The sequence below is a fragment of the Tachypleus tridentatus genome, chromosome 1, assembly GCF_004210375.1.
Source record: "Tachypleus tridentatus isolate NWPU-2018 chromosome 1, ASM421037v1, whole genome shotgun sequence".
Lineage (NCBI taxonomy): Eukaryota > Metazoa > Arthropoda > Merostomata > Xiphosura > Limulidae > Tachypleus > Tachypleus tridentatus.
The window spans coordinates 46,358,273-46,381,847 of record NC_134825.1 but is presented as its reverse complement, the minus strand read 5'-3'; positions in this window follow the sequence as shown (position 1 = coordinate 46,381,847).

Here is a 23,575-nt window from a genome sequence, read left to right as displayed (position 1 = left end):
AACAAAACAAAATAGTGATGAATTTGTTGGTTTCTTGTTTATTTTTTTAATTTTGCATAAAGCTACACGAGGGTTATCTGCGCTAGCCGTCCCTAATATAACAGTAAAAAACTAGAGGGAAGGCAACTAGTCATCACCACCCACCGCCAACTTTTGGGATACTCTTTTATCAACGAATAGTGGGATTGACCATCACATTATAACGCCGCCACAGCTGAAAGGTCGAGTATGTTTGGTGTGATAGGGATTCGAACCCTCGACTATCGGATTACAAGTCGAACGCCTTAACCTCCCTGGTAATGCCAAGCCAGAATAGTGATGGAAGTGAATATATAACTTGATGTAACTAATGATTACATAGCAGACAAAACCGTCTCGCCCTTAGAGGGATTAGTTGTTTTGAATTTCGCGCAAAGCTACAACAGAGCTATCTGTGCTAGCCGTCTCTAATTTAGCAGTGTAAGACTAGAGGGAAAGCAGCCAGTAATTACCACACATAGTCAACTCTTGGGCTACTCTTTTACCAACGAATAGTAGAATTGACCGTCATAATATAACGCCTCTACAGCTTAAGGGGAGGGCATGTTTGGTGTGACTGGGATTTAAACTCGCGATCCTCAGATTACGAGTCGAGCGCCCTAACCACCTGACCATGCCCGAAAAGTTCCTACATTATTGTCTTTCTCATTGGAAAAACATTTAAAGCCAGAATTTACAGTCATAAATGTTACTCTCATGTAAGATAGTAAAAAAAAGGCATAATGCCGAAATTTGAGATTCTATTCAAGCATTAAGATTTCGATAGACAAAGTGGTAGACTGTATATGTAGGGATGGTCAAGGTACTCAATAGGCATGATACAAATATGCACGATAAAAATTATCATATACAGAGATTTTTACTTCATTTGTTTGTATTATCAACATGTCCAAAAATAAAGCAAGGAATCACCACTATGATACCAAACCAGAAAGTGACCAACTCACCACACTGTTCATCTTTTTTGTTCTTGTTACAATCGAGATAACTCTACAACTACCCTATCACTAACGTCAGTTTAAACATAAATCCACTCAACATGTTTGTTCCTGGACTGTGCGAGATGACTTCACATAGTCGTAATAACTAGTAGTATTTAAAAAAAGTATCATTATCATTATTTTTTAAAATGAACTTTATAAAAGAAATATGGCGTTCCTTTAAAAAAGATAAGTACGAGATGAAATAGAAATTACCATCCAATAGTAAGTGAACATAAGAAGACTATAGGATGTAGAATACTGAATGCTTTGTACACTATACAACTAGTGTATTCATGGAGTTAACCCTAAAATTATGTATGAAGTGAAAGAGTAAAAGAGAAATTCATATACATAATATTAAATTTTATAACACAAATTCGTACAGTACACTATCTATAATTATGGGAATACTATAATATTTGACAAAATTTTCTTTGACGGTCTCATTATGGCTTGCAGTAAAAATAGCACCCCAACTACATGCGGGCCCGGCATGGTCAGGTAGTTAAGGCATTTGACTTGTAATCTGAGAGTCGCGGGTTCGAATCCCGGTCGCACCAAACATGCTTGCCCTTTCAGCCGTTGGGCGTTATAATGTAACGATCAATCCCATTATTCGTTGGTAAAATAGTAGCCCAAGAGTTGGCGGTGAGTGGTGATGACTAGCTGCCTTCCCTCTAGTCTTACACTGCTAAATTAGGGACGGTTAGCGCAGAAAGCCCTTGTGTACCTTTGCGGGAAATTTAAACAAAAATTCCTTATTGGGATAGTAAAATTTTTTTTGTTTTGTTTAGCAAAAAGCTACATAATAGCATATCCGTATTCTACCCAAGGTAGGAATCAAACGTCGATTTTAACTTTTTCACGCCTTTCAGGTATCGGATGTGACCTATAAAGAAGGATGTGATAAAAAATGTGAATTTTAATGTGAAGCAATACTGCACAAACTACCGATGTGGAAATGATACTTCGGCGTGGTATACTTATACTTCATAAAAAGTGGGATATTATTAAAGACAAACATAAATATCATTACGAGTTAGATTTTAATGTATCACAAATCTTGTTAATTTAATGAGCTTGGTAGCTGAGCAAAAGGACTTTTCAGCAGCATTGCAAAGTTTATATATGGAATGCTATTATATCATTCTTAATTTACCCCACTAGCACAGCGGCCTGTGTGCGGACTTGATACGTTAGAAATCGGGGTTCGATACCCGTGGCGGACAGAGCACAGCCAGTTCATTGTGTAGTTTTGCGCTTAAGTTCAAACAAACAAATGAATAATCTTACTATGAACTTGTGCCTCCTAGTGGCTAAACAGAAAACCTACGGGTTTATAAAATTGCAAATAACGTTTTGATACCAGCGATGGGTTGAGCACAAATAAACCGTTGTGTAGTTTTTGCACTTAACAACAGACAGAATACAGATCTGTAAGGGTCAATACAGAAGAATGTGACAAAAATTCCTGTTATTCAATTTTTGGATATAATATCACATAAACTACAGAGCAGGGTACATGTCTCGCCAGCCCATGTGGTATACCACACAAAATTCACGATTTTAATTATCATACAGTAACTGTTTCAGTTTAGCGTTATGTACATTTCATGACTGTAATAACAGATTAAATAACCATTGCAGTATGTTTAAAGTATGGACTTCAAATAAACAATCACAGTGAAAGTATGATACTTTACTACACAAAAAGGCACGTAGCTAAAGCTAGTGATCGAAAGAAGGGAATTCTCTTCATGGCTGGTGTATTTTTACGCCCACAATTTCCATTTTTTCGTTTCGTTTTCTGGGAAAAGATTACTAGGGCTTTCCAAGAAAATAGAACAAATGGCCGTTCTTGTCAGAAATAAGAGGATCAGTAGAATCAAAATAAATACATGAGTTAGAAGAAATTATCAGGTTTATGGTGATCGTTGGAGTTTTCCACTGTGAAAAGTAAAATTCCGATGGGCTACAAAGAAAGAGAGCAGCTATGTTCTTGAGAGCGTAAGGAAGTATTCCCAAATAAATTCACATTTCAGGTTTATTTTTTCTTCCAACTACTTATCAGTGCTCTGAAAGAAAATCTTTGGGTTTATCAAAGAACTTGAGCGTTCATAATTGCTGACCATATTATAACATTTGTTTCGCATCTTATTTCTTCGCGTTTTTCCTTTGCTTTATCAAAATGTAACGGGCACTTCTAGACAAAAAAAAGATCAGGGTACAATTAATTGTTAAAGTGCTTATTTCTTTATATCTTAACTTTAAGACGTATTTGATTTCCAAAGGCACTTTATGTCTATCAAAAAATACAACTTGTATTCGCTTGACTGCTAATCAGTAATAAACAGGAAGCAAGAAACTGCAGGCTACACAACAAATTTTCATATGTCATAGGTTAGGGGTGCCCAGCATGGTCAGGTAGTTAGGGCGCTCGACTCGTAATCTGAAGGTGAATCCTCATCACACCAAACATGCTCGTCCTTTCAGCCAGGTGGCGTTATAATGTGACAGTCAATCCCACTATTCGTTAATAAAAGAGTAGCCCAAGAGTTGGAGGTGGATGGTGATGACTACCTTCCTTCCCTCTAGTCTTACACTGCTAAATTACGAATGTCTAGCGCAGATATCCTTCGCGTAGCTTTGTGCGAAATTCAAAAACAAACAAACATATGTTAGTAGCATCATATATACATCTAAGCATATATACTGACGCAACAGCAAAAATACATGTTGATAAAGAAGTATCATCAGTTACAGAGAGCGAGAGGTGAGACTGGGTGATCCAATAACTCTGAAACTATTTACAGCAACTTTGTATTCTGACAGTATTCAGAAAACTGAGTTAGAGAATCAAGATATAAACATAGATGGTGAAACACCAAGAGATCTAGTGTTGGCAGATGACGTAGCTCTCGTTACAAATGTATAAAAAAAGATGGAAGCCTTGTTGAACAGTTTGAATGTCATTAGTAAGAAAACAGAATTAAAAATAGATAAATGAAAACCAATTACATGGCCAACACTCATGACATAGATACCATCAAAATTCAGAATGAAGAAACAGAAAGTGTCAGAGTACAAATATTTAGAACAAACCCTTAAAATGAAAAAAACACAATAAAGGAAGAAATTATTGTAAGTACAAAGGCAACATGGTGATGTTTGGAAACATATAAAGAAATTCTAGACAATCAAGTAATTCCCATTATTTTCAAGAAAAAAATATCTTGAATCAGTGTGTACTACCAACCTTAACATACAGCAGTCAAACAATAATATCATGGATCAGTGTGTACTACCAACCTTAACATACAGTAGTCAAACAATAATATCATTGATCAGTGTGTACTACCAACCTTAACATATAGTAGTCAAACAATAATATCATGGATCAGTGTGTTCTACCAACCTTAACATACAGTAGTCAAACAATAATATCAGTGATCAGTGTGTACTACCAACCTTAACATACAGTAGTCAAACAATAATATAATTGATCAGTGTGTACTACCAACCTTAACATACAGTAGTCAAACAATAATATCATTGATCAGTGTGTACTACTAACCTTAACATACAGTAGTCAAACAATAATATCATTGATCAGTGTGTACTACCAACCTCAACATACAGTAGTCAAACAATAATATCATTGATCAGTGTGTACTACCAACCTTTAACCCACAATAGTCAAACAATAATATCATGGATCAGTGTGTACTACCAAGCTTAACATAAGTAGTCAAACAATATCATGGATCAGTGTGTACAACCGACCTAAACATATAGTAGCCAAACAATAATATCATGGATCAGTGTGTGCTACCAACCTTTAACCCACAATAGTCAAACAATAATATCATGGATCAGTGTGTACTACCAATCTTAACATACAGTAGTGAAACAATAGTATCATAGATCAGTGTGTACTACCAACCTTAACATACAGTAGTCAAACAATAATATCATGGATCAGTGTTTACTTCCAACCTTAACATACAGTAGTCAAACAATAATATCGCTAATGGGTCAGGCATAGCTGTGCTCGAATTGTTCAGCACGCTCACACTTTCAGTTATGGTTTGTTTGTTTGTTTGTAAATAAACACAAAGCTACACAATGGGCTATCTTCTCTGCCCACCACTGGTATGGAAACCCGGATTCTTACATTTTAAGTCTGCAGATATACCTTTGTGTCACTAGGGGGCTGGCTCCAATAATGGAAAATATTAAACGTTATAAACACTCATTGTTAATCTCAAATAACTCGATAAAACCCTTGTTGCAGAGAGTCCTGCTGGTTCTCTTTCCTTTTGCAAGTAGAGATTTAGAGATAGCTGTACCTGAACATTAGAGATGTTGACCGTGTAGCCTATTTTTGTCAAGTTGCAATTAGTGTAATCCAAAGTCCTCACTGATGTACTGAATAAAAACATTAGCATAATATTTGTGATTGATGTTATTTATACCAGTAACATCTCTTTTTTTTCAGATGTCATCAATTTACATTACTTTGTACATAACATTTCTTTGTAGACATCTGTATTCCTTTATGTGAGGGAACGAATGTTTGATATAAATTCAGAAAGTGACTTCTTAAACTGATAACATCGATACATGTTCTCAAGAGCTATGTACACGTAAATATTTATACGTTAATGGCGCCCATATTTTTTTACTTAATGGCTTGAGATAGAAAATCCTGAGAATTCTACAGATGCTGGAAACTCGTGAACAACGACTCGTTAACACAACATGTAAACTATATATACGTATATAATTAATCAATTTTAAAATAATTAAATACTTGCTAACATTGACCAACACCTTTTTCTGCTTGGTAATATGGTTATTTCAGGATGACAAAACACAAACAAACAACACTTTACTATGTGTTTTAATGAAACTTGTTTGTTTTAGAGCAAAGCCACATTAGGCATCTATGCTGCTCAAAACGATGCATTTATAGTTGTTCGTAAAATACAAGTTGGACTTGAGTTCATATGACATGCAGATGAAACACTTCCTATGATCACACACAATGATAATACCATAAGACACATCTCTCACGTTCCTATTTGTACCATGTTAACAGCCTTTGTGTCATTATTTTTCGTTGTCATTTTTTATCATCCATGATAAAGCTGTAATATCATACTTGCACAAACTTTTACATGGTAATAATATGTAACTTTCTACCAGTTGTCTTTATCTTATGATGCCTGACATGCTGTCAGGTTTTTGGCAGTAGTTGATTCACTATACCCAAAGCAGATTCTGCCTTGTAAGAATTACTTTGAGAATTAAGTTCCGGATCATTAGTGTCTACCTTCATCAAGTTTGATGTTTTAGCCTGCATAAGCTTACCTTTATCAGATCTTAACCTGATAAAGGCAAGCCTAATGTTGTCTTAAAACATTTTCAACTAATCTGACGAAGGCATATACATCATTATAAGAGATCCATATTGGCATGTTTTTCATGCCATGTAACATTATGCATTATAACATTAATGTTTCTGCTATGTGTCTTAACCTCACAATAACATGTACATTGCTGTCACTTATTCTCACATCATTATAATGGCTCAAATCAGGACATCACCATATCCTGACAATGACCGAAATATGGTATCTACATAAAGGCGTCGAACGAGGTATGTTAAAACGTTTTTTCACATTCTCAAACAGCCATAATACAGCCAGGAGTCTGCAAATCGTGCCAAGCAACGTCATCAACTCAGAAAAGGATGCGCAATGAAATCAATATCGTTTAATTTAAAATATTATCTTGTGAAACCTCTCACATTTTACTGATATGTTTTTTTACATTCACGTAATGCGTTTGAAAAATAGAAAAGTTATTTATTGAAAACATTATTATCTACTTTAAATAAAAAATATTTGCTTTGCACATAAATTTATCTTATGAAAATATCTAAATATTCACGGTGGATGTTTTGATGATTTAGTGAGTTGCTAGGCAATATTTTTAATAATTATTTTCCGTCAATCCTTACACCTTTCAGTTTGAAAAACAAACAAACAATAATTTCAAGGTTAATACAAACATTCTATAGAAAGTATTGTGACAAAGATCACCTACTTGGTTTAGATAATTGTGTCTGTGGAGAGTATGGTGTACCACTTTTCAAGCGAAAAAACGACAATGAATAATTGACCTGTAGCTCCGTGTCCTATTCTTAACACGTTGTTTTGATGGCGGCCTCCCATCTTATTCTTAAAACATTGTTTGAAGGCTGCTATATGTCTCATTATTAATGCATTTTTTAAAGACTGTCACATGTCTTATTCTCACATTGTTATTGATTTTATGGTTGATAAGCACCTTATTCTTAAAACATTGTTTAACTGTTGTCGTGGTATAAATATTACGTATTTTTGTGTTTTATAATTTTCGTATTTTAAGAATGTTTTAAAGTTTACCACTCGTTTTATTTTAACAACAAACGTTGGGGACCCGGCATGGCCAGGTGGTTAAGGCACTCGATTCATATTCCTAGGCCACGGGTTCGAATCCCTATCACACCAAAGATGCTCGCCTTTACGCTCATAGGGGCGTTATAATGTGACGTTTAATCTCACTATTTGTTGGTAAAAGAGTAGCCCAAGAGTTGGCGGTAGGTGGTGATGAATAGCTGCCTTCCCTTATATTGCTAAACTAGGAACGGCTAGCACAGATAGCCCTCGTGTAACATTGCGCGAAATTCAAAACAAACCAAAAACAAACTAGTAAAACATTTAGTAGTTATCACGCCTCCTTAGCGAGTAATAATGTTTAATACAAAATATGGTAACAACGCTTTAGTGATCTTCAGAAATCACGGATCAAGCAATTTCAGTTATTACCTAATCTTTAAATATGGAAAACAGGCACCAATTGAACCTAACTTCTTTAGGAAGTTACCTGTAGAGCTAATCCTTCGCTGTGTTATTAAAAGTATTTTAAATTCATTCGTTTCTGGTTTAATAAAGGCAGAAAATGAACATGTATTGGTTTCAGATACACCACAAATGCTGCCGGCAGTTGTTGTCTTTTCTTGTGTCTTTCTAATTACATGTCGATCTCGAGATTTCATTAGCAAAATTAGAAGACTTAGATAATAATTAACCTAACTCTGAAATATTGAGCTAAAGTTTATCTAAGTCCTCTTTAAATCCCTGAAGCGACACTTTCTGCTCATGATGTTTTTTCTTCTAAAACAATTTATCCTTAAGAAATTTCAATATATTTAACAAGTTCTTACTATCAATTTTCTAAAGCCAATTCATAATTATTATTCCTAATAATAACCTAGAAAGCTACTTTTATCATACTTGTTTGATTACACCTCCAATTACGGATTGTATAAGAACTACATTTTGACATTGTCGTTACGTGAAAAGTGTGATGCCACCGAAAAGTATCGCTTTTGGAAAAGGTATGTAACAGTCCTTTCCCACACAAAATATTCTTAAGTTCAAATCATAAAATAGTGTTCAGATCGAGTATTTAAATTTTCTAAGACTGTGATAGCCCATGTAGTTAACATTATTGGAAAAAAAACATGAATACAAATCAACTTGGGAACAGGGATACCCAAAAAAGACCCACAAACTTGCTAAACAAAGTACAGCGTCTCATAACTAATAATAATCCAAAAACACAAAGGTTAGTGGCAAACACAGTCTACATACCCCGGGTAATATTATACAACATGATCTAGAAGGGTGTCCGTCTGGAAATAAAGCCAACAGTGAAGGGGTTCACCACGGTAAGTCTTCTGGTCATATCTTCCTTTGAACTATATATTTCAAGCAGCTGAATAATAAAATGAGTATAAAGACTTAACGACTAAGTCGCTGAATGCAGCGACTCTGGATTTTTGTGCGTTTAGATTGTTGAAACTGACGCTTAGAAACCGTAGTCCTCAAACATTAGGGACGAGTGGGATGTTTTGGTATGATAAGTTTTTACAATAGAAACTAAACTGCCATGCTGTGTGAAAAAAGTACGTTTATTAAAGTGACCAGACGTGGAAACTAAACTGCCATGCTGTGTGAAAAAAGTACGTTTATTAAAGTGACTAGACGTGGAAACTAAACTGCCATGCTGTGTGAAAAAAGTACGTTTATTAAAGTGACTAGACGTGGAAACTAAACTGCCATGCTGTGTGAAAAAAGTACGTTTATTAAAGTGACCAGACGTAGATAAACAGATTGTAACAACCTAGTGAGTCTCTAAAAGCGTTTTAATATAACTTACGCAACCCTCTATATTTGGTTCATGGCGGGTTACTGACCATTCAAGAAATATAATGATGGTACACAGATTTTTATGGGCGTAAAACATAGCTGTAGGCGCTCAGAAGAAAAATATTTATGTAGAGTAACATGACAGTTGCAAGAAGAGAGGCTTCATTATTTCCCAAGAAAGAAAGAAAACAATAAGAGAAATCCGATATTAGAGAGTTAAAAACAGCCACGGATTTCCTCATCCTTACTCTATGTTAATTTTGAACAACACTTTCACTCATGACGTGTATATTATGGTTACAAAAGAGACCCATATGACTCAATAATGGTTTTGTGATGAACCTGGACCGATTTCTTTGTACTGTTAACAAGGAGTTAAAGTTCACAAAGCCTCACAAGTCAAAAGTTCATAATATTCCAGCAACACATCGAGATCAACTACTGTGTTCACAAGAGAAAAACTGGAATTAAAACAGACTCATTTGATTATGTTCCTGTGATGTCTTCCAGTGCAGCTTCAACGTGTTCCTGGTCTTCTTACATGTAATTCTGGAAACTGGCTTGTATTTACAGTGAATAGTTTGTGGTAACGCTTGGGCTACTCGTAGTTGACAAAATAGTGGAACTTGACCGTAACTCTTTTAGTGCTCTTGATGTAATGGGATACATATGTTATAGAATTTCACATAAGTTCCTTATTATGGAACTTGTGGTATTGAGTAACTGAGTACATATTCACAGCCACCAGACTTTGTATGTGATTACATGATTTATCTATTTCATATGGGTAATAATTGATTACATTACTTTGAACAACTTTTCACACTTTAGTTTTATTGTGATAAAAGTTTTGCTTTCCCACATTTTATTGAAACTTTGGACACTTAAGTAACTGTTTAAAACTGCCCATCTATTAAAACTGATCGTCTTGTGGCTCAGTGATAAGCTCGAGGATTTATAGCTCTAAAATGTTTCGTTCGATCCCTGTGGTGGGTACAGCCTTGATAATACATTGTGCTGCTTTGTACTAAACAGCGAATATCAAAACTGTATAGTTTTAAATGTCAAGAACTTAGTTTATTAATTGTAGCCACTGTTTGTAAAGGAAAGATAGTTCTGATAAAGTATTACTCACAAACTTAAACCCAGGATAACTATATACATTATAACACTAAATGAAGTATAGTTAATAATAAAGTAATGTAAAAAGAAAAAAAGAGGAAGAATTATGAAAAAGCAATTGAAGATTGCTTATACAATGCATAAAAAGAGAAACTGAAAGTGGTTTTTGATTTAAAATAAAACATGCTCTGAGGAATATTGAATATATTGAAGTAAACAAACTGATTTCGAGGGCAGAAAGTTTAATTTAAACATACGTACAAATGATTATTAGTAAAATGCTACACAATCACATGTATCTGTTGAAAAATATATTTATTATCACCTAACCTTTACTAAAGATCAAATGAAAAGATATTTCAAATAAAGAGATTTAATTTTTAGAAAACATTTTTTTTCTGATAACACAAAAAGTCTGTTATTTTAACCAAAACATTTTGATTTTCAGCTGTCTTTTGAAACTATCGAATAAGTTTCGTTTATAACAAATATGTGTTTCACCTATAGAATGAGAAGAGACGAGTCACTTATTTTTAGTGAAGATGGCGCTACCAGGTAGCAAATTTACCGTAAAAATTGTGGTAAAGGTATAAGATGTACCCTCTAGATGGCGCAACAATAGTATTTCTGAGAAAGTAAATGTTGAAACGGAAAGGTTGTTACAAGATTCGAAAGTAAGTTCTTGGTGTTTCAGTCATATCATAACTAGTTCTATTATATTTTGATTTTAATTGAATTTGTTTTTTTAGAATAGTATCAAAAGATAACATATATTTTTAATTACCTTATTATGCATAGTTAATAAAATATTTTAGAAAAGAAAATTAGTCTTAAACTAACACTAAGATAACATATATATTCTACATACACACTGTTATTATATAATAAACAGGAGTTTTGTATTAAGATGAGGCGCACTTTTCATAATACGACATATCACACGTATTCCATCAGACAAGTAGTTTGTTTTCTAGTAACAAAACTACAACTGACTCTCTGCTGCTCGAGAGACATCGAATCCTTAATTTCAGCATCGTAAATCCGAAGGCATACCATGGTGTCCTACAGGGGGAAGAGTTATATGGTCATATTATAATAAACTGTACGTGATAACTAGTGCAAAAGTGGGACAGGAAAGTAGTACTTTTTGTTTGTTTGTTGTGAAGAGCAAAACAACATAATGGACTATCTGTGAGTTGCTTCCCACGATTATCCTACGAAACCTTTTTTTTTAACATTGTGAGCTCTTATATTTTCCGTTGAATCTTTGAGAAGAAATAGTTTGTGTAAGCCTAAAAACAAATCTGATCAAGGCGCGGTATGGCCAGGTGAGTTAAGGCGTTCGACTTGTAATCTGAGGGTCGCGGGATCGAATCCCGTCACACTAAACATGTTCGCCCTTTCAGCCGTAAGGGCGTTATAATATTAAAGTCAATCCCACTATTCGTTGGTAAAAGAGTAGCCCAAGAGTTGGAGATGGGTGTTGATGACTAGCTGCCTTCCCTCTAGTCTTACACTGCTAAATTAGGGACGGCTAGGACAGATAGACCTCGTGTAGCTTTGTGCGAAATTCAAAAAACAAACAAACAACTTCTGAATAGAAGCGTTTCCAAGAAAGCTGTAGAAATATTAAACTGACCCTCTAATACAAAACATCTTCACAAGTAGTTGCTCGTTTAGTAACCGACAATATCTTTATGGATAGGGAGCCAGTAACGTGTACGTAAAGAAGATGAACACATACATATAGACTGAATGTAAAATTACAGATATATTAAACACTGAGTACAAGGGAAATAAATATTGAAATATATTGATGTATAAATAAAGAATGACAGGAAGCATAGATAGAATGAAAAAGATGATCAGAACTATAAACGGATAATGTACAAAAAAGAGCAATAAAGAATTATTATATAAAGATATATTGGACTTTTTATATTCATTCAAGATAAGAGCTTGACACAATTCATTTACACAAACTATAAACATGTGTACATATGTACTAGAAACATGAGCAGCACCCTTCACCAATATATAAAACTGATTTTAATCCTAATTTATATCACATGAATTTACTCTCATGGTTAAAAATTAGAAATATGAAGTACAACCCAAAGAAATTCACACATATAAATATTTTTCATGGGCTTCTTATTAAAAAAAACATCTATTAAATTGTCTTGTTTCACTGATGTATCTTCACGTAAAATTCGCAGGAGGAAAAATGCAATAGAAATCGCTTTCTTATTCCGTATGAATTATCGATTAAAGCACATAGATCCTCAACTAAAACAACTGTAAATAGACTATTATTAAAATCGATGTTCAAGACCCATAACAGCTACAGATAAGTTCTACTAATGGGGTACTTATATTGAAATAAAATACTATTCGCTTATTGTTACGTATTGCAAGTAAATAGGTAGGTTAGTTACTAGCCCTAACCGTTATGGCTGAATTAAATACAGACGAAGAGTAATGCATAAGTCCAAAGGATGCCATCTATAATTGGATACGTATTTACAATAGCTCACGTTAAAATGTTGAAAATTTCGACTTAAAAGTTGCTTAATAAACCTATTTATGTTTTAAATTCTGAGTATGTACAGTTTCAGAAGTAAAAGAACAATAAACGAACAGAAAATCTATGAAAAATACGCCCTTAAAACATAAAATGAAATATTTATTTAAAATATGACATCTTTAATCACTGTTCTTCTTTACTTTTTGACGAGATAAACAGAGAGATAGATTAAGAAACAGACAACAAAATAACTTATGAATTAAGAAATTAACCAACTTATATATTAATATTCAGACTAATACAAGATAATCAACTGTTTAAAAATCCGAATCAGTTAATTGGTGAAGAGACAAATGGTAAAATACGTGATAAATCGAAAGATAGACAAAAAAATGACAACTTAAAAAGACAAATCAATAAGTAAAGATAAGCTTGTTTGTTTGTTTTGAATTTCGCAACACGAGAGCCATTTGCGGTAGTCGTCCCTAATTTAGTAGTAAAAGATTAGGGGGAAGGCAACTAGTCACCCGTACCTATAGCCAACTTCTGGGCTACTGTTTTAACGACGAATAATGAGATTGACCGTCATATTATACCCCCCTCACGGCTAGAAGGGCGATCGTGTTTGGTATGACGGGGTTTAAAACCCACAACCCTCAGATTGCGAGACGAGTACCCTAAACACCTGGCTATGCCGGGCCTGATAGGCAAAACAAGCTGAGAGAAGACAGACTGGTTCATTCCATTGATGGGCGTATGAACAAACCAAAAAGGATGGATTGACATTTCTTGATTGACAAATCGCTATCTTAAACTAACTAACAACGGCTGAGACATGCCTTATCACAAGCACTGCATATAGTATGAATAGTCTCCTTAACTTAGTTACCAATAGATAAAGCACGAAGTTGTTGATTTTTAACACATTTCATGTTTTTGTTCTAATTTTCAAGTTTTATGTATCTTTTCTTAAATTGTATGAGATCAATCCTTTCTTGACAAGTCAAAGTATTTTATCTTGTTCTTTAGCCGTACGTGAATAGTACACTGATCCATGATTGTTCACATGCGCACGAATGACAAGATGAAGACAATTATTTTCCCCCGAACTCTGACACGCTTTTATCTTTGCAACGTATTGGCACTGTGATTTCATATTAGTCCAGTTTATCTGGACAGATGAATATAGTATAGCTCGTTTTTTGTCAGAAATAATATTTCATAGCGAACACTAATTTTTAAGACTTTTTGAAGCTTCGCTATGAGGAAAAACTACAGATGTATCACATCATGCTAATCAATGTAAGACTGAATGCCGGTGTAATGCTTTTCATCATTTGATAGAATAAAAATAGTTTCCTTAAATGATGCATGCATCCGTATTTGCGTAAACGTATACAATTGTCTTTGCTGAATCTGTGTATAAAACAACAGTTTTCTTTCTTTCAAGATTGATTCCTATGGAACTAAACACGTTGTAAACCAAAAAGAACTGATCATGAGAATGAGATTTCGAGTTCGCACTCTGACCGTTAAGATGTATTGATATCAGGAATTTAAAATTTGAATAAAGATGGGGAAATCCCTTGAATTTAATGGAAGAAAAAGGAATGTGGATCAGCTTGTGGTACACTTCCAGGAAGTATGGAAGACGTTGTACCTCAGTGATGATAAACAAAGCGTAATGTCTTGCAACAGGTGAGAATACATGAACAGACATCATTAGTAGCAAAATACATCTACATAATCGCACAACAGTACACAATATAATAAATAAGGACTTTCGTCTTGAAACGAGGCTTAACAGGATATGAGTCCACCGAGATAAGACTTCCAGACATGCTTCTGATTGAACCATCACTTACCTTAAGCAGCTGGAGAATCAAATGTGTATTTATGGTATTCATACGAGGACTTGCTGGTCAAGTCATTTTATGCAGCATTCACAGGTATTTTGACAATCATAATGTTGAAATGAGCACTGAAAAATTATTGCTCTCGTAATCAAAATGGATTATGGAAATCAAATAGGGAGGTGTAGCGTGATTTGTACATGATAGGCTTACGAAGCGCCATTTTAAAAGAAACTACACTGAAGGGTTTGGCAGAAATGTATGTAGTCATTGGTTAAAGCAAGTTATGATCTTGCATGGTAAAATAAATCGTAAGCATATATTTAATTTATAAAATCATTTTAGTATAATGTACTCAGCTTCTATATTCAGTCAGATAAGAATTGTGCCAGAGTAAACAGTTGTTGCAGTAGTAAACTAACTGCTGTCCATTTGTTTACCAGCTTAAAATTTCATCGGGTTATGTAATGTTACTTAAGGATAACTGGGTATAAACAATTCTAAACAAACGTACAAAACACCAAACAAACTTTAAAAGTAATAATTTGAAGATAAACGTTGAAATAATAACAGAGCCCTCGTGATTCTGTGATACGTCTGAGAGTTTTAATGCTAAAAACTGGTTTAGATGATCGTGGTTTATAGAGCACAGTGGCTCATTATGTCACCTTGTTCTTAACATGAAATAAACAAAATAATATATAAAATACATCTAGTTTTAAACATGATATGTTTCAAATGACATGTAAACATTTCTGATTTTACTAAATTACGTAGATGTATTGTTTATTAGTTGTATTTTATTATTGTATGCAATATGACATGCACGACTGAATTTATTTAATACTCGTAAAAATGGAAACACTACATATATTTATACACATTTAATATACTAACAATATATGTTATTGTATAAGCTTGTAACAACTAAAAATGGATTATCATGTGGTAATATGATACTTTGTCCCATTGTTTATGTCTCAGTAGTCAAGATACTTACAATGCCATCATCATAAAATGAGTAATTGAACGCAGGATTAGCCGAAATAAGACTTTTAACCAAAATTCACATAACATAAGGTAAATTTTATGATAAGTGCTGTAGCATGAACTTATGCACAGTTATACCAATGCAGGCTAAGTACAAAATTGAACAGTAATGTTTATCAGCTGTCACAGACAACTACAAACACGTGCAACGGTATTATCATCACACTGTACAGCCGTATACAAATCAGTCAAAACCAGATATCACAGATAAAAGAAATATAGCCGTAAAACAAGAACTTGTTTTTGATTTATTGTACACTTGGATTTTGGTATGGTCTTAAACTTTTGACCAGCTAGTATTTAGGTTAATTTCATAGTGTTAACATTTTCCCTATTAAATGCTAAAAAAGTTTTTTATTTTTATTTTCCCTTTTCTTATTTTCATCTTTCAAAGCTCTATTCAAATAAGTGGTTAAGTCTAACAACGCAAAATGCATATTTTGTCTTTATATTCATTGGCCTTAAGATTTTGGCCAGCAGTGTATACATGTATCTCACACACTTGCGTGTGTATGATACTTAAATTTCTACTCTTATGTACACAAGTAATTTAAACATATGGATGTAAATGCAAGTGTTTTACGCACTATATTTAATAAGAAATGTAATAATTGTATTGTAATCCAACAGGTAGCTTATTATATTTTGTAGATATCTGATAATGAAATTCCCTTTGATATTTTAGTAAATAAGGCTTGCAACTTTTTTCAGTCATTAATTTTTAAAGTAATAAATCATCCGAACAGCTATTTTAGCAGTTTCATTGATAATAGATTGACATTAACATCTTGGCTAATTATTGGTGCCTCCACATCGTTTATCCTTTGGGGTTTTCTTATCCGAATTCTTCATATACTATCAGCATTTTTCCCTAGCGAACTGGATCAAAATAATAAAACACAATGCGATTTGTGCCCTTGGTTCGCCAATCTATCCACTTCTTATCACCAGTAATTTGCTGATGTAACTTGTCAATATGTTCAATATGTTTATGTATTTCGTGTGCCATTGAAGGTCATAGTTTGATGGAATAAATAGTCTGAGAATGAATTAAATACCTCTTTATTTAAAACTAACTTACTTTCATATTAAGGCACATACCAACACTATCCCAATTTCCAAATAACGCTTCCATTCTTTTAATATCTTTTCAAATTAACATTCGATAGTATTGCTGCATTGCCCTGCTATTGAGGAGTAAATTAACGCATGCCAAGTAATATAGATCTAAACACTTTTATATATTACTGTAGATACTATGGAATATATGCAATTAGGGGGTGGTGGAAGGCACGACCATCATTCCATCTAAAATGCAGTAACATTGAAGAAATTGGCTGAAAATGTCGATAATACGACACAAAGCTTATAAAGCTGTAGATATATCATTTTTTATATCGAATGAGGAAAGTCCCTAACTACTGCAACTTTCACAATATCAGTAGATATCATATCCTTTCCCACAATATGAATAAGCAATTTCAACTATACATGAACAAATGCATATTTCCACACTTGCTCTTTCAGATTTCTCTTCTTTATCTGCTGAAGAACTATGCCCACGCTTTCACCTCCATATTGAAATCTGTGACCAATCATTAAGAGATAATTATCATAGATAGGTAATTTTCTCATTGCGGTTATCTCAGCATAAATTACATGAACAAAATTTGTTCAAACTATTTTGAGTGGTATATATAATGTTAGGTGTGCTCTTATTATGCAGATCTGGTTCCAATATTTTGATGTGAGTTTAATGTGCTGAATCAACAGATGTTTTCCACTGTCTCCAGCTATTTTTCTCTCAGTGACAGGGTAATGGTATTAATATGGGCCACTCTTTTCAAAACTTAGTATTCCTGTACCATTCTTCCTGACATCACTACTAAAGATCATCAATTACTCTCAGGATGTTATAAGTTTCATTCTTTAACATCCACGTTGTCTCAGTGCTAGCCATGCTCTACTCTTTCAGTGAGTTCTGCATAACTGTTGTTTAATAATACACTTATTGCCTGAACCTATGTCATGGAAAGTTACTGTTGTTTGACACAAACTGCTTTTGATCCTACAAATACATATGCATCCAGTAACTCACTGGGTTTCTATCGTTATGTAATTATCCGTCAATGATTTCAGACGTGCTGGTCACTGTGCATTTATTCTTGGAATTGAGTAAATTCAACAATCCTTATTGTACAGCTAGTTTTATTTATCTTGACTGCACTCACCATGCCAGTAATTATTGTAATGGGAAAATGAACTGACAAATGGTTGTAGCTATAGCTAACCATTGAGATTGTTTGATATTATGAACATATAAGTGTTTGAGTGAATGTAGTCTGCTTTTTGTACAAAAACAGCGTGTTTCATGCACTCGTTTCATCACTACAATACTCCACTAGTGTACAACAAGACTCATACTATGGTACACAATAGAATACCAATTGTACATTCTTAGGCATTGTGATTTTCTCCTAAACACATACTCATACAGTCAATTGTTTTTTTGGAACCAGTCTGATCTATAGTGAATGGTTTTCTTTCAGATTTTCTATAAACTGGTTACTTAATTAAAACTGACTGGCAATTTCTACAGTATAACTCTCCCTAAGATTTGAATATCTGATTTAAAACATAATAGAACAACTTTTATTCTTCAAGTGACGTAAAATCAGGAATATGATTTTTGAGTTATATGATTTGAGATAAAATCAGAAATATAATTTTTGAGTTATATGATTTGAGATAAAATCAGGAATATGATTTTTGAGTTATATCTATTCACTATTAGCCAAAATGAAATTCATATCATAAGCTGGTCAAAGTCCTTAACTCGGTGTACCTGATTTATTACAAAGTCTACCAGAATTTTGGCATCTCCTACGTATACTAGACAGCTGACGTAACTTTCATTTACTTTTTCTAACATAAATAAAGCAAGCCTCACACAGCCCTGTATATTCTGCACTTCTACATGTTAGAGATCAAATCTAACCTGGCATTTGTTAGTTTAGTATAAAAGGAACTACAGTAGTCATGAACTGTTTGATTTGATCTGAACTTGAATGAATTACATTCATGTTCACATCTACCCAACTTTTTCTTCTCGAGACAGGTCCCGGCCTTTCTTTCCACTGCTGCCTTTGCCTCCACCCAAAAGACCATTCAGTAAGACATTCCCCACCCAAAAAAGTCAAAGAATAATAACGATAATTAATTTATTAAAATAATAATAAAAAAACCCACCACTTAATCTTAATAACAATCCACGAAAGGGGACGAAGAGGAACTACAAAGTTCCTGAACACCCCAGTTGGAGAGAGAACTCTTCGGATTTCTCTCTCTCTAAACTGAACCCCTGCCACGTTAGTTTAGTTAGTTTATGAACTGTTCGCGGGTTTTCCGAATTTTCTATGAAGTTGGACAGAATTGTATGTTTTTTGCTTCTCACTTGCACATGAGTTGTGAGCAATTTTATTTGAGAAACCTACCAATTTACAAACAAATTTACATTCCTTTCCAGCTTAAACCCAAGATTTGTGATGTGTAGATACCTTGAGATGTTGATCTGGCAGCCAGAGTCATTATAGCTGCTATTACTGATTTATTTTTTTCCATAAACCTTTACGAAGCTAAACTTTTAATCTAGTCATCAAAAACACGCCTTCTGTTAGAATGTAAATGTCTCTGATATCCTCAAGTTTCTTATTGTTTTACTTAGGGAGACATTTAAAAACTTATCTACTAGAGCATCCTTTTGATTTCAGGAGTTTGCAAAAGCAGAATATGCTTTCCCATGTATGTTACATAATCTGTCTGCAAAAGTAGCTGAGTTATTGTTGAAGCTTTTATTCAAATATTTGAACTTAGTTTTCTTACTACCATAGAGCTTTATTTATTTAACCAAAACAATCCCAGTGGAATCTCATACAAAATACAGCTGAGCTATTTACAACAATTCATATTCAATTGCTATCTCGATCAAACTCGTAAAACGGCTATGTATGTATACCTTAGGTAGGCTTTTGTCTGCATAATTAGGTGCCTTCTCCTCCACTGGGCATCCAGTGAAACTCCTAATGGTAAGATAGTTCCAACTAGTAGTTTATTCATCAAGGATACCTCCACTTTCCTGTTGGTCCTATGTGACAATGACCACTGGTAAAGATGGGTAATAGTCTGGATGCGATAAAGAGACTTCCTAACTTGGTCTTATGGATTTCAGAATGCATGCTATATCTATGATCTTCAGTGGTCTGGGTTTCGTGTGAACAAAAGTTCAAATTCAAAGGAACAACATGGTCAGAAGAGTTGAAAATCTTTTAATATGAATCATGTAAATGAAACTTCAGTCAGATCAAGAATTCGGACAAGACCTATCACATTAGCGTCAAAAGGTCTTCTTCCAGGGAAGTGATTCCCCATGACCACCCTAAGATCAAAACTTACGTTTGGCAACGAACAGTCCCTTATGTACAAGATCATTCAAAGTTTAAACAAGTATCGTTTTTTTAAATGTTACTTAATTATGAATTTATGTGGACGATAAGAATAGAAAGTATCAAGGAAACAAAGATATTTAATAAACACAAAAATTCTGGTAATGATGTCAAAGTTTAACCATTATTACCCAGTCGTATTTTCTGTTAGACTTGTAACTTTCACGTAAGCGTAATAGCTACTCTAACTAGAATCACAGCAGAATGTGTCTTACAGAAGTAAATCTATGTTTTCTACTTGGTTGATATGAGTTAAGAGACTGTACACGTGTTTCGCAGTAAATCAGTTTGTTTATATAAGACTCGAGACAAACAAGTACAACTAAAAAACATACAAGACAAAAAATGTCTCGCTTTTTTTTAGTAAAGAAAGTGATTTTGAAAATCTAAATAAGACGGACATAATTAATCACATTATACATACCACATAAAGACAACTCTCCCTGAGTGCATTTGTCACTCATATTACTTGTTCAACCAATAAGTAAATAACACAAACTTTTTTCCGTGAATGACTTATTTTGCAAGAGAATATTTAGTAGAAGTCTAAAGAATTCTTAGTAACAGTGAATGTTCAACAACATTAAACATGTATGAAGATTTATTTGTTCCTAGTGTGAACACAAAGCTACACATTAGGCTATCTATGCTTTGCCTATCACTGGTATCAAAACCCAGTTTCTAGCGGTGTGAATTCGCAGACATATCATTTTGTCACTGGGGGACTACTTACTAAGGCCTGTACCGGATTTACTATTATATATTTATTTTAATGTTGATGTTTGTTGAAGTTAAAATCATATTTAGAAATGCATGTAATTTATAATGTTTAATATATGTTGTTAAAATCCCGACTATTCCCTAAATTTGTAGAAGATTCTCGACTGTAAGAAGTAACAATATATGTTTTCATTGTTGCCAAGTGAAATTTCAAGAATCTCTCTTTAACATTTATAAACCAATATGCGGAGAGACATTCATATATTGTTGGTTTGTTATAGTTAGTATACCATAAATCTCAGAAGCTATAACTGCGAGAAACGCTTTTAATCTGAAAACTATAAATATCTGACCAAAAACGTTTACAGGTTGCAAACATTACAAACCATTTAACTTCAGTGAACTAACTTCGAACTTTAATATTTCTACGAAGACATCGTATAACTTCAGCGGAAAAAAACTCACGTGTGAAAATGCAACCTAGCTTCCCGTTAAGTAAAGTGTACGTGTGTTTTAAAATAGAATTAATTCGCTCATCGTGAACCATTGATAAACTATTACGTTTCTGACCAGATAAAAGAATCAATATTGTTTGTAACTTTTGTAAAACATTTGTATATAAATTATTATTTATAATAATATTTTGTCATAACCGTTTGTTTGATTTTCGCACAAAGATACTCGAGGGCTATCTGTGCTAGCCGTCCCTAATTTAGCAGTGTAAGACTAGAGGGAAGGCAGTTAGTCATCACCATCCACCGCCAACTCTTGGGCTACTCTTTTACCAATGAATAGTGGGATTGACTGTCGTATTATGAATATTATAACGCCCCCACGGCTGGGAGAGCGAGCATGTTTGGCGCGACTCGGGCGCGAACCCGCAGATTACGAAGCGCACGCCATAACGCGCTAAGCTATGCCGGGCCCGGTGTTATAACCGTTATTATAAATTGTATTATTATTTTCATATTAAGAAAGAAAACTGTGTGTATCAATAATCAGTGATGACGAGAAACCCACTTGTTGAGAAATTTATATGCAAAAACGGCTCGTTTGGGCTGAGAAAACACTTTTACATAGAAGAGCGAACAACGTTTCGACCTTCTTCGGTGAACCTGACGATGACCGAAGAAGGTCGAAACGTTGTTCGCTCTTCTATGTAAAACGGCCCGGCATGGCCTAGCGCGTAAGGCGTGCGACTCGTAATCCGAGGGTCGCGGGTTCGCGCCCGCGTCGCGCTAAACATGCTCGCCCTCCCAGCCGTGGGGGTGTATAATGTGACGGTCAATCCCACTATTCGTTGGTAAAAGAGTAGCCCAAGAGTTGGCGGTGGGTGGTGATGACTAGCTGCCTTCCCTCTAGTCTTACACTGCTAAATTAGGGACGGCTAGCACAGATAGCCCTCGAGTAGCTTTGTGCGAAATTCCAAAACAAATCTATGTAAAAGTGTTTTCTCAGCCCAAACGAGCCGTTTTTGCATATAAATGTGTGTATCAATCTTGTTAACAAATATAATAAATTTTAAATATATTGACATTCAATTAACTTTTAAATTCAAATTTCAAGTTCCGGGTATTTGAAGTTGTAATACGTAACGTAAGTAATATAATAAATTGGAAACTTGTCCTGGATATATTGTAGTAAATAATATACCAAAAAATTACTTTAGAAAATCTTAATAGTAGATGTCTAGATGATTAGGGAAACATTTGATAAAAAAGGGCAAAGTTACATTAGAATACTCTGTTTAGGATAATAAAACGTCTTAAATCACTCTTCCAGGAAGAACAAAGTTGCTTTAGAAATAATGGGTGAAATGAGTGTAGAAGAAATAACGGGATATCTGAAACTATTCGACGTGAAAGTACAAAGGGGCTTGAAACACTCAAAAGGAAAGCATATTTTTCACACAACTACTAGAAAAGAACAAAGCCCCCCGCTAGTACAGCGGTATATCTACGAATTTACAACGATAAAATCAGTCGTTCGAATCCCCTCCACAGGATCGGCAGATAGACCGATGTGGCTTTGCTAAAAGAAAACACAAACACAGAAAAGAAAATATATGTATAATGATTTTAGAACAGTCAGTGGAAAAAAAATATTAAGTAGTTCTCCGTAACTTCTTATAAAAGATCAACAAAATTCTTAAAATGTATTTTTCACAAACTGGTTTTCAGCGTGCCGAACTGTAAAGTCAACGATCGTAAGTTCTCTACACTTTTGGGACTTTTGGGTTTGCGTTATAAGAGATATGGTCAATTCACAATATTCGATTAGAGTAACCAAAAGTTGACGGTGAGCTCTGTTAATTATGAGTCTGTTTGGTCTATAAGCTCTTAGAAGGGATGGGTAGCAGAGGTAACTTTGCAACATGTATTTTTACATTGTAATTATTAACAACAATTATCTAAACAAAAAATGTTCATAACTTTCTAACACTATTTTTGTTACAAATACAATGTGGATCTGTTACTAACATAAATTATATTTGTTTGCTCGTTGTTAAACATAAATT